Below are 12,705 nucleotides of genomic sequence, written 5' to 3' on the forward strand. Positions count from 1 at the left end.
ACCGACACGGCGTTGCCGATACCACCCCCGAATGGTTTTCAGGTTTCACACACGCGCGCGCGCGACTGGAGACGCAAAGGACCACGTCACAGGACGCGTCTATTTCTGCTGAAGTCTTGCCAGAAGGACGCCATTTGGGTTCGTTCTGGGCATCCCGCTAAATTTAGCTTGCTTCCGGTTCGTCAGTCTCTATCGGCCGCTGTCAGCTGTTCTATGACGTAAATGACGTCCAAAAGGGTGTCTGCGCGAGTTTAAATGTCAGCAGAAGTCTTCACAACGGATGTATTCGAGGAACGAAAAGTCCGAATTTATGAGTTTTCGTTTATTCAAAAGTCGCGAGAGCGGCGAGGCAACTTATCTATATATTACTAAACTAAAGTAACCAAAAAGTAACAAGAATGCGCATATTTAGACGCAAGAAAGTAACAAAAAACATGTTATTGTTCATGAGTCACATTCTCACACGTTCATCGGGGGCGAATATCGGGGGAGTCCGGACGTCCTGAACCCCAGTGCTGAACCCTAATATCACGAACGGCTCTGCTGAACCTTTGAGCGAGACCCCTCAGGTTGTGTCATCACCAAGATATCTTATAGGCACTGTATCTAGCACGCTGTCCTGGACCGGACCCCCTACCTCAGAAAAATGGTCAATTCGCCCCCGCCTTTCGTATGGATATATACAGTGAACCCTCGTTAATATGACCCCCGGTAATATGACATACGCGCTTTACGACCATACTCTTGGGGAACAATGCTGTGGAACCAAATCTCCCAAACCCAACGAAATCTCCCCCGTTAATATGACAATTCCGCATTATGACCAAAAATTTCGGGAACGACCATGGTCATAATAACGGGGGTTCACTGTATTTTTCCATAATTTCTTTATATTTTCATATATAATACTAAACTTAACAATGGCTTTCTTAATTTCATAAAATTTGCCCCCGCTGTCGTACTGATAAGCCATTTCTCTGTACGCAGTGTGTTATTGTTACTGTTAGTACATGTCACCTTCAAATTTGCTGTGACGGTTTCGTACAGTTTTGACAGCGTTTTCGATCAATTCTTTCAGAAATTTAGCTCACAACACAAAAATATCAGTATATCAGATATAAATAAAACAGCATCGGGGGCGTTTCCATGCGGTCAACGGCTATACGGCTGTCACCGTTTCACGCTGTCGATTCACAACATTACAAAAATTCTATAAGCAGTGACAGGTTACGGACAAAACGCAGAAGCACGTATGACAGGTACACAGCGACAGGAACGGAACGTGTCATCCATCGGCAACTAGACACCGTAAGTCAGCTGCATCTACGCTATATATCTATAGGCACCCAAGCGTGTTGTGCAGGATGTCTCTGTCATCCTAGATCAGTATTAGAAAATAGGCAGCCGCGAGAGGCTCCCTATTTTTGGCGAACGCCGACAGCGAACGGTAAAGTATATGCGTCGGCGTCGGCGACAACGCGCCACTATAAATAGTTTATTACGAACAGTAGTTAGGCCGAACGACGGGAAGTTGGCAGCCGAGTAATATTTTGCGTCGACGGCGGTGTGTTACAATATTGATGCCACATTCTCGAAAGAGGTGATGGAACTCGGAAGACGTCGTCCGATATGATGGTCAAGACAAGTTGGACAGCAACTGAAATGCTCGTGTGATCCCAGCGGTGTGCCTGCACATATTTCACTTCTTTTCAGCTTGTAAATGCGGTGGTTTCGTAAATACATACAGCCAGAGGGAGGTTCAAGACCACCGAAATCGTACCTTTCATTTGTATTTTATTGATTTGTATTCGGAGAGGGAAAACGACGGTGATGTCTTCTCCCTCATGCAGAGCCGTAGAGAGTGGGAGGGGGGCTCAGGAGGCTAGAATCCCCCCCCCCCCCGAAACGTAGGCCACCTTGTATGTACGGCGCCATTTCATACACGGCGGCTCGGGCTGATTCGCCCAAGCGCTCAAGATGTGATGTGATGTGATGTGATGTGATAGAGGAAGAAAAAAAGGGGGGGGATTAAGTTACGACAAAATCAGACTGGCTACCCCGGACCACTTAGCCGCAGTTGGTTGAAAAAAAATAAATAAATAAACATGGGAAGGAAAGGAAGGGAGAAACCCCGGTAGTTGGGGGGGGGGGGGGCGAGAGACAAACATCCCGAACTAGTGGGAACACTTGTCACAAACGAGAGACAGAAGCGCTCAAGAAATGAATGTTCGAACAAATATCTACATATTTTTTTGTAACCCCACCCCACCCCCCAAAAAAAAATCTGGCGACGCCCCTGTCCTCATGTAAAGTCCCTGAAGAACCCCTCCCAATATATTTTTCTTGCTGCACTATTGATACGCACCCTTTCTTATTCCGCAAGCCCAACTGGTGTAATATCAGCGTAAAAAAAAAAAAAAAAAAAAAAAGAAGAAAAAGAAAAACGTTCGTAAAAGTGCTTTGAGCGGAATGCAACCCTCTGAAATTGTGTTTTAAGAAAAATACGTCTCACGAAACGGCGTTTTCCGCTGAATATGAATGGCGCTTCTCGTATACTATGTGCAACCATCATCAATGTGTGCAACGGACGTCAGGGGTGTGCAGTATCCGTTGAGGTGCTGTTCCCGGGAATATATATATATTTTTTTTTCAAAACCACGAGAGATTGTAGAAGGTGTTGCCCAAAACACCAGTCTGTACGATGCCGAACTTTCACCACGAAGGCGTAAGTGTGCCCATAGGAAGAAGCACTTGCACCCTAAAGGTGTAAAACATTTGCTGCGCAGTTACACGATGTCATACGTACGTTTTGTAGTTTGAACACGATCTGCCAATCGCTTTCAACGGGATAGCGGAACAATAGCGGAAGTAAAAAACGTAACGCGATATCACGTAATACGAGCATCCCTCTGAGAATAATGCGCACAAGGATGAGCAACGGTGTCTCTCTGACGATTGGGGGGCGGTCAGGTGAAAAAGTCACCGTTCTCCTAGCGTGACGACGTGGAAAGAAAGAACTAATCGCGGGCCTAATGATTCCTCCGCACGCAATGCCCCACATTCATTCCCTGCACGCGGAGCGTATACAGAACTATGTCAGGCAGCATCTTTCACAGTGGCCGTCACTTCCGCCGGAGAAATGCCATTCGGATACAAACGCGATCGGAATGAAAAGAGAAGTGCCAACAATGGAGAGAGTTCGCATTGGGCACCCGAGGCGCTGCGTGACCTCAAAGAAATGAAACTGGAATCGTCACTGCGCATTGCTACAGTCACTATACAGTGACTGTACGCGTTGCGTTAGACTTACCCTCTGGATTTTCGCAGCATTCCTTTCCGCCCACTCCTAACACTTCCCCACAAAGATCTTACGAGAAAGAAAAAGGACAAACTGGTAAAGGAGCCCCAAAAGTCAGGAGGTACGGGTGTCTAGCTGCTTGAGGAACCCACACCATGAAGGTGCGCACCTTTGTCTAGTAAGTTCCACACCACGAAGAAGGGTGTCGTGTAAAATATCCTTCTAAATCGTGTATTCTACAGAACGAAGAAAAAAATGAGAAAGAAAACAAATTCAGGTGGTTGCTTTCCATTTAAAACACTACATCATATAAAAGTGTCTTGTTGGCGCCTTTTTCGTTATTACACCTTTCAGATGTGCATGCAGAATGAAAATAAAAAAGGGTGTTCAGTTATAAAGACACCCCTTTTACACGCCGAAAGGTGTCAAACACATTGGTAACCTGTTACATGTGTACATGTAACCTGGTACATGTTGGTAGCCTCTTGGTAAAACATGATTACTGTATAGCACGGAAGGCAGACGCACAACGCTTTCTGTGCGTTGCCTTGTTGTACACTCTTTCTTTCCACAGGAATACAGGGACACCAAAGGACAGAACCAATGAGGACGTCATCTGTATTGAGCGTCATTTGCATTGACCGGCGACGTCCTGTGTCATCACATACCAGGGATGTCCCCTGGACGTGAAAACCGACCCATCTATTACGGGCCCAGATAATCACGAGTCTCCGAGATGAACTGCTAGATAACCTCTCCGCCTCGAACCAGGCGCGTGTACACACACCGTACAAGCATGTTACTTATTCGATGGCCGACGCTAAAAACAATAGCCTTCCTTATTACACCGGTCAACGAGCGCCCTTTCATAATGCGTGCCAGGGTCAACGAACAGCGATTGGTGGAGCAGCTGTCTGCAAAATGCCCCGCGGTGTACGAAGGGTCTTTTGAAGCGAAACAATGGTGTACACCACGAGGAGTGGCCATAAGTCTTTGGTAAACTGAAACGCGACTAAAATTGAACAATGTGATTACGCCACACTAGACGCGCATACAAGGTGTTCCACCATATAGCGCAAGAAAAGGGTTACTGCAACATGCAGACACGCAACTGACGGAAAAACAACTCTACGTTTCGGATACTGCGAGTCACAGTCTCGACAGTTCTCATTGGTTCTCGGAAGCACGTGACCTCGCCCTCTGCCGCCTCGTTGGCGGAGATGTCTGCAGCGACGTCAGCGCAGGATGGGTTTCGGTATTCGCGGTGATTACTGTCTAAGCATCTATTGCCCCTTTTCCTATATAATACCTGCAAGTCCACATCGGTGCATACAACCCAACCGTCTTTCACATTTGTCCGGCGTAACTTACGACGAAACACGTAGTCTTCCCATGTACCTACACCAAAATGGCCGAGGCAGCACAATATATTTGCCCAATATTGACCGGATATCGGCAATACTGTTCCAATATTGGATTAGTACCGCCGATATCCAGCCAATATTGGGCCAAGATTGCCGCTTGGGGTATATAGCTCTTATTAGCAAAACTTTTATCAGCTCTAACCTTGACTGCATCCTTCAAATCCCCAGTGAACGAGCCCTTGAAAAGTGCATTACCGAAAGTCATTATAGAAATGTTACTGCTTCGCTAACTCAGTTCATAGACGCTAACGTGAGCAGACGTTCCGCGTCGTGCTTCCCGCGCAAGAGCCATCTGTCCTTCATATCTCTTCCGCTACCTCTGCCAAGCTCTTTTCCTTCCACAGTGCCCCTGTGAAACGTCTTTCAGCAACTACGAGGCGCTGTTCTTCCAACACTAGGCAAGATGGGAAGCTGTGAACGAAACGTCCTTCATTTTCAGGGTGTCTACCAAACTGCAGCCTTCAAATTCCCTGACTTTTCCAGGTTTTCACTGACTATTTCAAGTGAATTCCCTGACAAAAACAAAAGGGAACTTGGTGCCTGCTCATACGTTTTGATACCACATCCAACATAAAACAAACCATTTATTAAGTATTAGTGAGGCTACCCTACTCTTCTGCCTCAGAGCTTGTCGTATTGGCAAATTGCTACTCACGGCAACGTTGCTGCGGCGATTCGCCGTGCATCATCACGGCACTTGTCTGCGATTTTCCCTGACTTCGGCTGCTTTTTAGCCGAATTCCCTGACAATTCACTGACTTTTCCCAGTCACATCAAAATTCCCTGACGATTCCCTGTTTTCCAGGTTTTCCAGGTTGGTAGACACCCTGATTTTGCTCTTGATTATGGGGCAGCCTCCTCCCTGCTTCTTGATGAAGTTGTCAACGCTATACTCTGGACAAGCACACTTGGCTTTCGCGATGGAACTGTCGATTACTCAACTCTTCAAACACGGACCTTCCTCATCTATACGTCTACGTACACGCTTTTCCTTGTCCGTTTATATAGCTTGACCCTGTAGCCACGTAAGGCCAGCATGGCTATAACTTTGCAGGGGTCGCTCTATTTTCATAATCTGCAAAGCATTTCCAATATACCCTGCAATGCCTTGAGGGTAGTGTTCCAGTAATTACCGTACTTTCCTGTGTATAACGCGCGCATTATACAGTAAAAAAAAAAAAAAGTAGTGCTCTGAAGAGGTCATGAAAGATGAAAGTCACTGAAAAGGTTAGCCAGCTGTAGGACTCGAACCCCTATCTTCTGGATTACCGGTCCATGTGTTTGTCCTTTCTATGTTGTTCCAGCCTCAGAACTTCAGTTCTCTCTGAAGAGGTCCTGCGAGTTATCTAACGGTGCGCGTTATACACGGAAATATTTTCCTGCAGAGCTCCTTTTCAGGTGGGTGACGTACAAATTCTGGCCTCTTCCAGGGTGTGCTGTGGCTTTCTCCGAAACCTCTTGGGTCAGTTCACAAAACCGGCGAAAGGGCACTGAACATGATATTGCTTAATGGTGCTACTGGGCTGTCAATAATCCTGAATTCATTTTAGAACAGTAACAGTGCTAGGGCGCCGGCGAGCTGGTACATCGTAAAACGACGAAAAACCTGAGACAAGGAGCATAAAGGAACAGACACAACACGTTCTCAAAGGCTGGCGTTCCCAAAGGCGTTCTCAACGGCATTTCAGAAGGCTGACGTGATTGAGAAGGAACGCGAAACCGAAAGTGGAGTGGAAACTGAAGTATACTATGACACAGACTCTGTTGCATCGGAGTTTAACAGCTTTGTCTAAATCTGTTTCAAATAAAGCATATGCATATATGATACAACGCCTTTCCTTATTTTGTATACTGATTGCAGTACAGAAGTTTGTAGCGACATTGCGGTGCACATTATACATCAAACTTTTTTTCAAATGCGACCAGTCTTTAGGGGTGCGCGTTATACACCGGAAAATACGGTATAATATGCACCAAAGGAGTACATAGCGGACGTGTCATTTTTGAGCATACTTTCATGAGCATCGAGATTCTTGCGGCAGAAGTTCTGACGCGTTACTTCAACCGTGTGCACTTTGCAGTATATTCCTTGCACGGCTTCCGAGTCATTTGATACCTGGCCTCATACGTGTCCCTTCCTGGGACCTACTTCTCGCGAACGTCACCGCAGACACTGCGACACCTGCACTCCGAGAACTGGGTTATGGCCATTGCCCCGCACCTGTGGCTCGTGTGTGTCGCGTAGGCTAACAAAGTCAAACGCAGTTTTTCAGTTCATTGCCAAAGCGCTCGATAATGTTCAGCACGCTGCCCATCAGGGTTGCGGAATGGGATCACCCATTCCATTCCGAGGAATGAAGATTTGCGATCATTCCATTCCTTCCAATTCCTCGGAATGAATAGGTATGGTCAATTCCCATTCCTGGAATGGGCTTGGCAACCTCATTTCATTCCTTTAATTGCACCAATACAAGAATTAGGACCGGTAGCCGTACTAGCTAGCCCAGCAGTGCTATAGAGGAGATTGACATTACCCAGCACGGAAAAAGCACAAAAACAAGGTTATTTCGCCCTCCTCCTCTTCATTGGCATCATCATTACAGGAATTTCCCACTAAAGTAAGTGGTACAAGTGATGTGGGGTTGCGGGCGTCACACTACTGAAGCCAAAATCTCCATTTTACTTTTTTCTTAAAGCCAAACTAAACCATCGCCCTTGACCGTGTGGCACCCAGACCATTACATTCCAATTCTATTCCGCCTGCGAAAGTCCATTCCCAGGACAGTTTCCGCTATTCCATTCCAATTCCATTCCGGGCTCTGATAAATCTGGAATGATTCCGGAATCATTCCAACCCGGGAGTGGCAACTCCGCAACCCTGCTGCCCATCTACGCGTGCCTTCCGACTAACGTTACCGCATGATGTCCTCTGCAGCAAGATTTATTGCAGCTCGTACCTTCTTCTATACGGTGAAGGCAACGAGACAACGATTTCTTTCTCTCAAACCTCTCGTTGGAGCCTTCCAGGGATCAGTGCTCTTCCTGTCCAGCCTTCCTTGTGGCCTTCCTATCCTGTGCGTGCCAAAAATCTCTACTATGCATGTTTACGGCCACGACCTGACTTTTCTTTGATTCGGCTTCCACGCTCGATGAAGCGCGTGTCTTGTAACAGGATTATCTCGACACTACATCGTGCAGGAACACCTGCGTCTGCGCGTTAATGCTGCCAAGTCCTTCCGTCACCCTGGTTTGACAAGCGAGTCACATCGGTGAAGAACACCAGGCTGTCTTCCACAAACAAGTCCACCGCAGGTCATCAACCTCCCTCGGAATTCTGTACTATTCCAAACTAACCGGGGACTCTTCAAGGAAGCTCGAGTGAGAAAAAAAGCCACTCGAGCTGTTACGTGGTTTTAAAAATCTCACAATGGACCGGCCTTGGCACGCGCCGATGTGTCTTTCTTGTTCTCTGCAATATCAACCCGATGTTCATTCTGGAATTCGGATGCAATGCTAATACTCTTGACTTGTTGCGGAAGCGCGCATTTGCACCTTGGCCAACGTAATCCAGGATTTTTTTTTTGATTGCGTGTTAGCGCCGCGAAGCAACTGTGGCTATGAGCGGCGTACAGACGTGGACAGATGGAGAGAGGACAGCAGGAAGGAGTAGGGGACAGGGGGGTTAATTAGTATGTGTCCTGGGCCGACTTCAGAAGGAACTGTGCAGACATTCGTCTGGAAAGTCTTCGGAAAACCCAGGGAAAACCTCAGACAGCACAGCCGGCGGTGGGATTCGAACCCACCACCTCTCAGTCTTCAGCACGACCGTGGTTACCACCAACGAGCGAACGCCTTAGCCCACTCAGCCGTGCCGCTGGTATAATCCAAGAATTCGCCCTGTGCTGCAGCCCGCCGAGCAGCACCGACATACCTGCAGTCCACTGTCTCAACTGCCAGTACCGATCTGTGACTTTTAGTGACAAATTGCGATGCGCTCTGCTAAGGACTTGGCCACATTCATCAACGTACACATCAGCAGTCGTGTTGTAAGTGTCATCCTGTTATTTGCTGAGTGTATGTTGAAGAATTTGCTCGAAGTACAAACTATGTATACCCCATATGAACGCTTTGGTGTGCATGTCTCGATCTATCGTCTCATTGGCTAAGTGTCAATTCTCGCGTAGTGCAAGGACGTCAACGTAAATAAATGTTGTTGAGATTAAATACAAAATAACGGAAAATTTTGCAGGTTGTATACCTTTGGCTGTGGCCCCAACGTTGTGAGGCTCAACGGTGTTTTCTATTACGCTGGATTGTGAAGGATGCAAATGTAGCGACGCACCGCTGACATCACCGCGAGGGATGTTTATGGCGTTTTCCTTTACCTTGTATTCCTCCCTGTGCGAACCATGTACGAGCTGCCTATATGAAACCTCCTTCAGACGCAACGTTCAGCGAATAAACAAATACGTACTCCACTATTGTCCCTCAGAACAGTTATATGTTGCCTTCCAGGTTCGGAACGAGTATAATGAGAACGCTGGGGAAAACTGTTCAATTCAGATTGCCCGAAGGCATACGTGAGCACAGTACGTGAGAGGGAGGGGAAACAGAAGCTGTGATTGATCAGGGCTTCTCTTTAGGACTAACACTCTTCTCGCTGAATTCGGGATGAATTTCTGATACCGGAGCTATTCATTTTTACCTGCAGCACTGGGTGAAAATGGATTTAATGTACGGGGGTACCTTCTCGTAAAAGAAATTTTTTTTTTGTCAATCTGCCTACCAGCCCACATACAACAAACATAATTAAATGAATAAAATAATATGATAGGAAAAGAAATGTGTGGTAGATGGCGATTGGTGCAGACAGAAAAATATATATCAAAAGGATTCAGTGGCGTAGCCGGGGGGGGGGGGGGGACGAGGGCGAAATCCTCCTCCTCCATGTAAAGCACTCATAGAACTCTCCCCGAAATATTTTTCAGGCTATGCCACTCAAAGGATTAATTAGTATGAGCAGTACCATTTTCTGCAACAGGTTTGCCAGTTATAGATCACAGACGCGCGAGTGCTGACAAGTGGCTGTTCGATAACACTCAGCAGCCGTCAGAGAAACACCAGGAAAGAAATGAAATTTAAACCGACCTTCGACTCTGATGGTAAAACCTGGGTGGAACGAAGATTTGCGCAAACGACTAAAACCTCCAGTTCCATAAAAACGGACAAAATCATTTTCGACCACTTGTGCTTACTTCCTTCTCGTCGAGACAACGACACGGATTAAGATCGCCATTTTTTTCACTATCCGTCCGATCACGGAGAACACTTTCTAACCCAAGAGACGTCAGAATAGACTTAAACAGAAATGGCGGATACAGGATTAGTAAATAAACTCTGAAATATGTCATGCTCACTCTTATTTCAAGCTCCGAAGAGAGACGAAGGAGTAAACTACCCACTGGACACGGGACCCCGTTTCGACGCCGACGATGTCTTCTGGTCAATCCTGCGCACACACTTATAAAATCCAGCGACGCGTGGATGCCGCAAGAACGCGCCGCTCAAAAGTGAAACCTTACACGCGTGCACCGTGGTCGAGAGTAGAGGGCTAGCCTCGTGCGCGGTGCCTGGGCTCCATTTAGAAACGGCTTCCCTCGCCCCGGGCCCGCGAACGAGCCAAGAGATGTTGGAAGAAACGCTTTCTTCTTTTTTTTTTTCTTCCTTATTTTCTTTTTCTTTTGATGAAGTGACACGCGCTACTTAGATGATGGATCACGTGGGCGCGGTACGTATACGTTTGTGCCGGTTAATCAGCACGGTATATTACGTAGTTACTTTCTGGTAGTTTCAGACTGATATTGTCGTCGAGGTAAAAGTGGATTACTCGGTCAGGACATTAGGTTTTGGAAATAGGCGGAAAGGATGACGTGGGCCTAGTAAACTTGTTTGCAGCAATCGCCGGGTAGATGGAATGGAGGAGGCGTCTTGGCAGTAGAGAGCTTTAGTTTCTCGGAACAGAGATTTACCCCTCCCCCCCCCCCTCCCCAACTTGCTTCATGCACATCTCCTACAGGGGGCGTATTCTTTATTTTAACTACAGATAGATACACATTTGTACACATGTTGGCAATGATACACAAATGGCAAATTATACAATGTGACAATAATGATGCCCCCCACCCGGCATGGTTGCCACAAAAACATTTCGGAGGCGGGAGTTTTATGGGGGGACTTTACATGGGAAGGAGGGGGGTTTCCCCTTCCCAAATGCACTACAAAAGGTACGACATCGGAAGGTTTGAACCCCCTAAACCACCGTCCTCCTGGCTATACACTCATGCCCCCACCAGTCCAGTTTTATATACCAGCTTTGCGGTTCTGGATAAACCACTGGATCGGAAAGTGTTCGCGATAACGTTTCTTCCAAACTCCAATAACCTTATTCCTTTGGAGTGGCTGACATCACGTCGCTGATCTTTGCCTTGATTTGATTTGATTTCACTTTACTGGCGCAAGGATCTACGATCTTTGCCTCGATAGCCGCTCTAAATGTCCAACAACACTGACGAAAACCACAACTGCGACGTGTAAAATGGAGGCACGGATATGAGAGACAAAATGCTGATATCGCATAGGTATACCACTGCCCCATCCTCGAATAATACGAGTGTACGACCTCCTTCGTAAGATCCAGGAAAGGGAAAAGAGCGCATCTTGTTGTACCAAGGTTGCTTGTCGAAGGTGACACGCGCGAGTCAATCGGATCACATCGTTTCGCGCCAAACAGAGACATCGCGGATGACAACATAAAGGCAATGAGCATATCCATATCCATCAGTTGCTTGTTGTACTGTCGGGCTACAAGGCTGAAGAAAGACAGTCTAGATGTCCGCGTTGAGGAAGATGTCTTTTTTTTAAAAAAAGGACATCCGCGTGTTAGCACCGCGAAGCAACTTTGGCTATGAGCGGCAGACAGATGGAGAGAGGACAGCAATGAGGAGTCCGGGACAGGGGTGTTAGTATGCGTCCTGGGCCGACTTCAGGGGGATCTCTACCGACATCCGTCTGGAAAGTCTTCGGGGAAAACCCAATGAAAACATCGGATGACCTTCGACTATCATGGCGACCTCAACATGTTCCTATGGAATGCAGGAAATAATCCTTCCGAGACAGAACACTATCCCGTCATGCTTCGCGGCCTTTTTGCACACCTTTGCTCCGCTATGCTAGGCGGGGAGAGTTTATTTCCAGCAACCAAAAACGTCTGTCTCTCATTTTTGCATTTCGCCCCGCTTTTTCCTACCCTTTAGACTCCAAGTTCAACCTCCTCTCCATCGCATTCTATTGGCTTTCCCTCTGTTTGCATAAGAGCGCATAACTTGAGACTCTCTAGACTTGGCACGAAGCCAGAAATATTTGGAGAAAAATAAAAAAAAATGTATATATTTCCAGAAAACAGCGTCATTTTTCTCGCGACCGCAAGCACTTCTTTTTTCACCCCCGGCCGACGGAAGTTATCCACTGCCACTTCCGCATTTTTCTGTACACATCCTTACGTCACCCGGACATCTTTTTCTTTGTAGAGGTCAGTTTTTTGCTCGTTCTTCTTTTCTACGACCAACAAAGGACGGGCAGGATGTGAAAGCGATGAGAGCGAAAGCGCACTTTCGTTTTTTCCCATTCCCGTCGAGTATACTTTCCGGTCGACATATGTCACACTGCCAGCGAATTACAATTTTGAAATTCCTAAGCTGTTATAGCTCAGCTCAACACCTACTTAAAAAAAAGAAAAAAAAGAAAAACGATTTGTACAGAATGCCGCTCTTACCGCATGGACACATCAAAGACTGACATGTGATTCCATATGTCTCGTATCGCTTTATAAATTAAAAATAGATATTAAAATAATAATATTATAATATATATAATATTAAATATAAATAAATATTTAAAAGTAAATTATAAATTATAACATCTCGA

General features: G+C 46.5%; 1 protein-coding gene across 16 annotated transcripts in view; it reads right to left on the reverse strand.

Annotated features, from left to right (window-relative positions):
• LOC135390920 (LIM domain and actin-binding protein 1-like) overlaps positions 1 to 12,705 on the reverse strand; it is a 96,719-nt gene that overhangs the window by 37,252 nt on the left and 46,762 nt on the right. Inside the window, exon 1 of one of the 16 annotated variants that reach the window (XM_064620906.1) lies at positions 10,185 to 10,326. The exons of 12 other annotated variants lie outside the window; for them this stretch is intronic. The gene's annotated coding sequence lies outside the window, so the exon portion shown is untranslated. Of the gene's footprint in view, positions 1 to 10,139; positions 10,327 to 12,705 lie in introns of those variants that run through there. 3 more of the 16 variants (XM_064620905.1, XM_064620917.1, XM_064620915.1) reach the window with 3 other exon arrangements.

This window comes from Ornithodoros turicata, chromosome 4 (assembly GCF_037126465.1).
Source record: "Ornithodoros turicata isolate Travis chromosome 4, ASM3712646v1, whole genome shotgun sequence".
NCBI lineage: Eukaryota > Metazoa > Arthropoda > Arachnida > Ixodida > Argasidae > Ornithodoros > Ornithodoros turicata.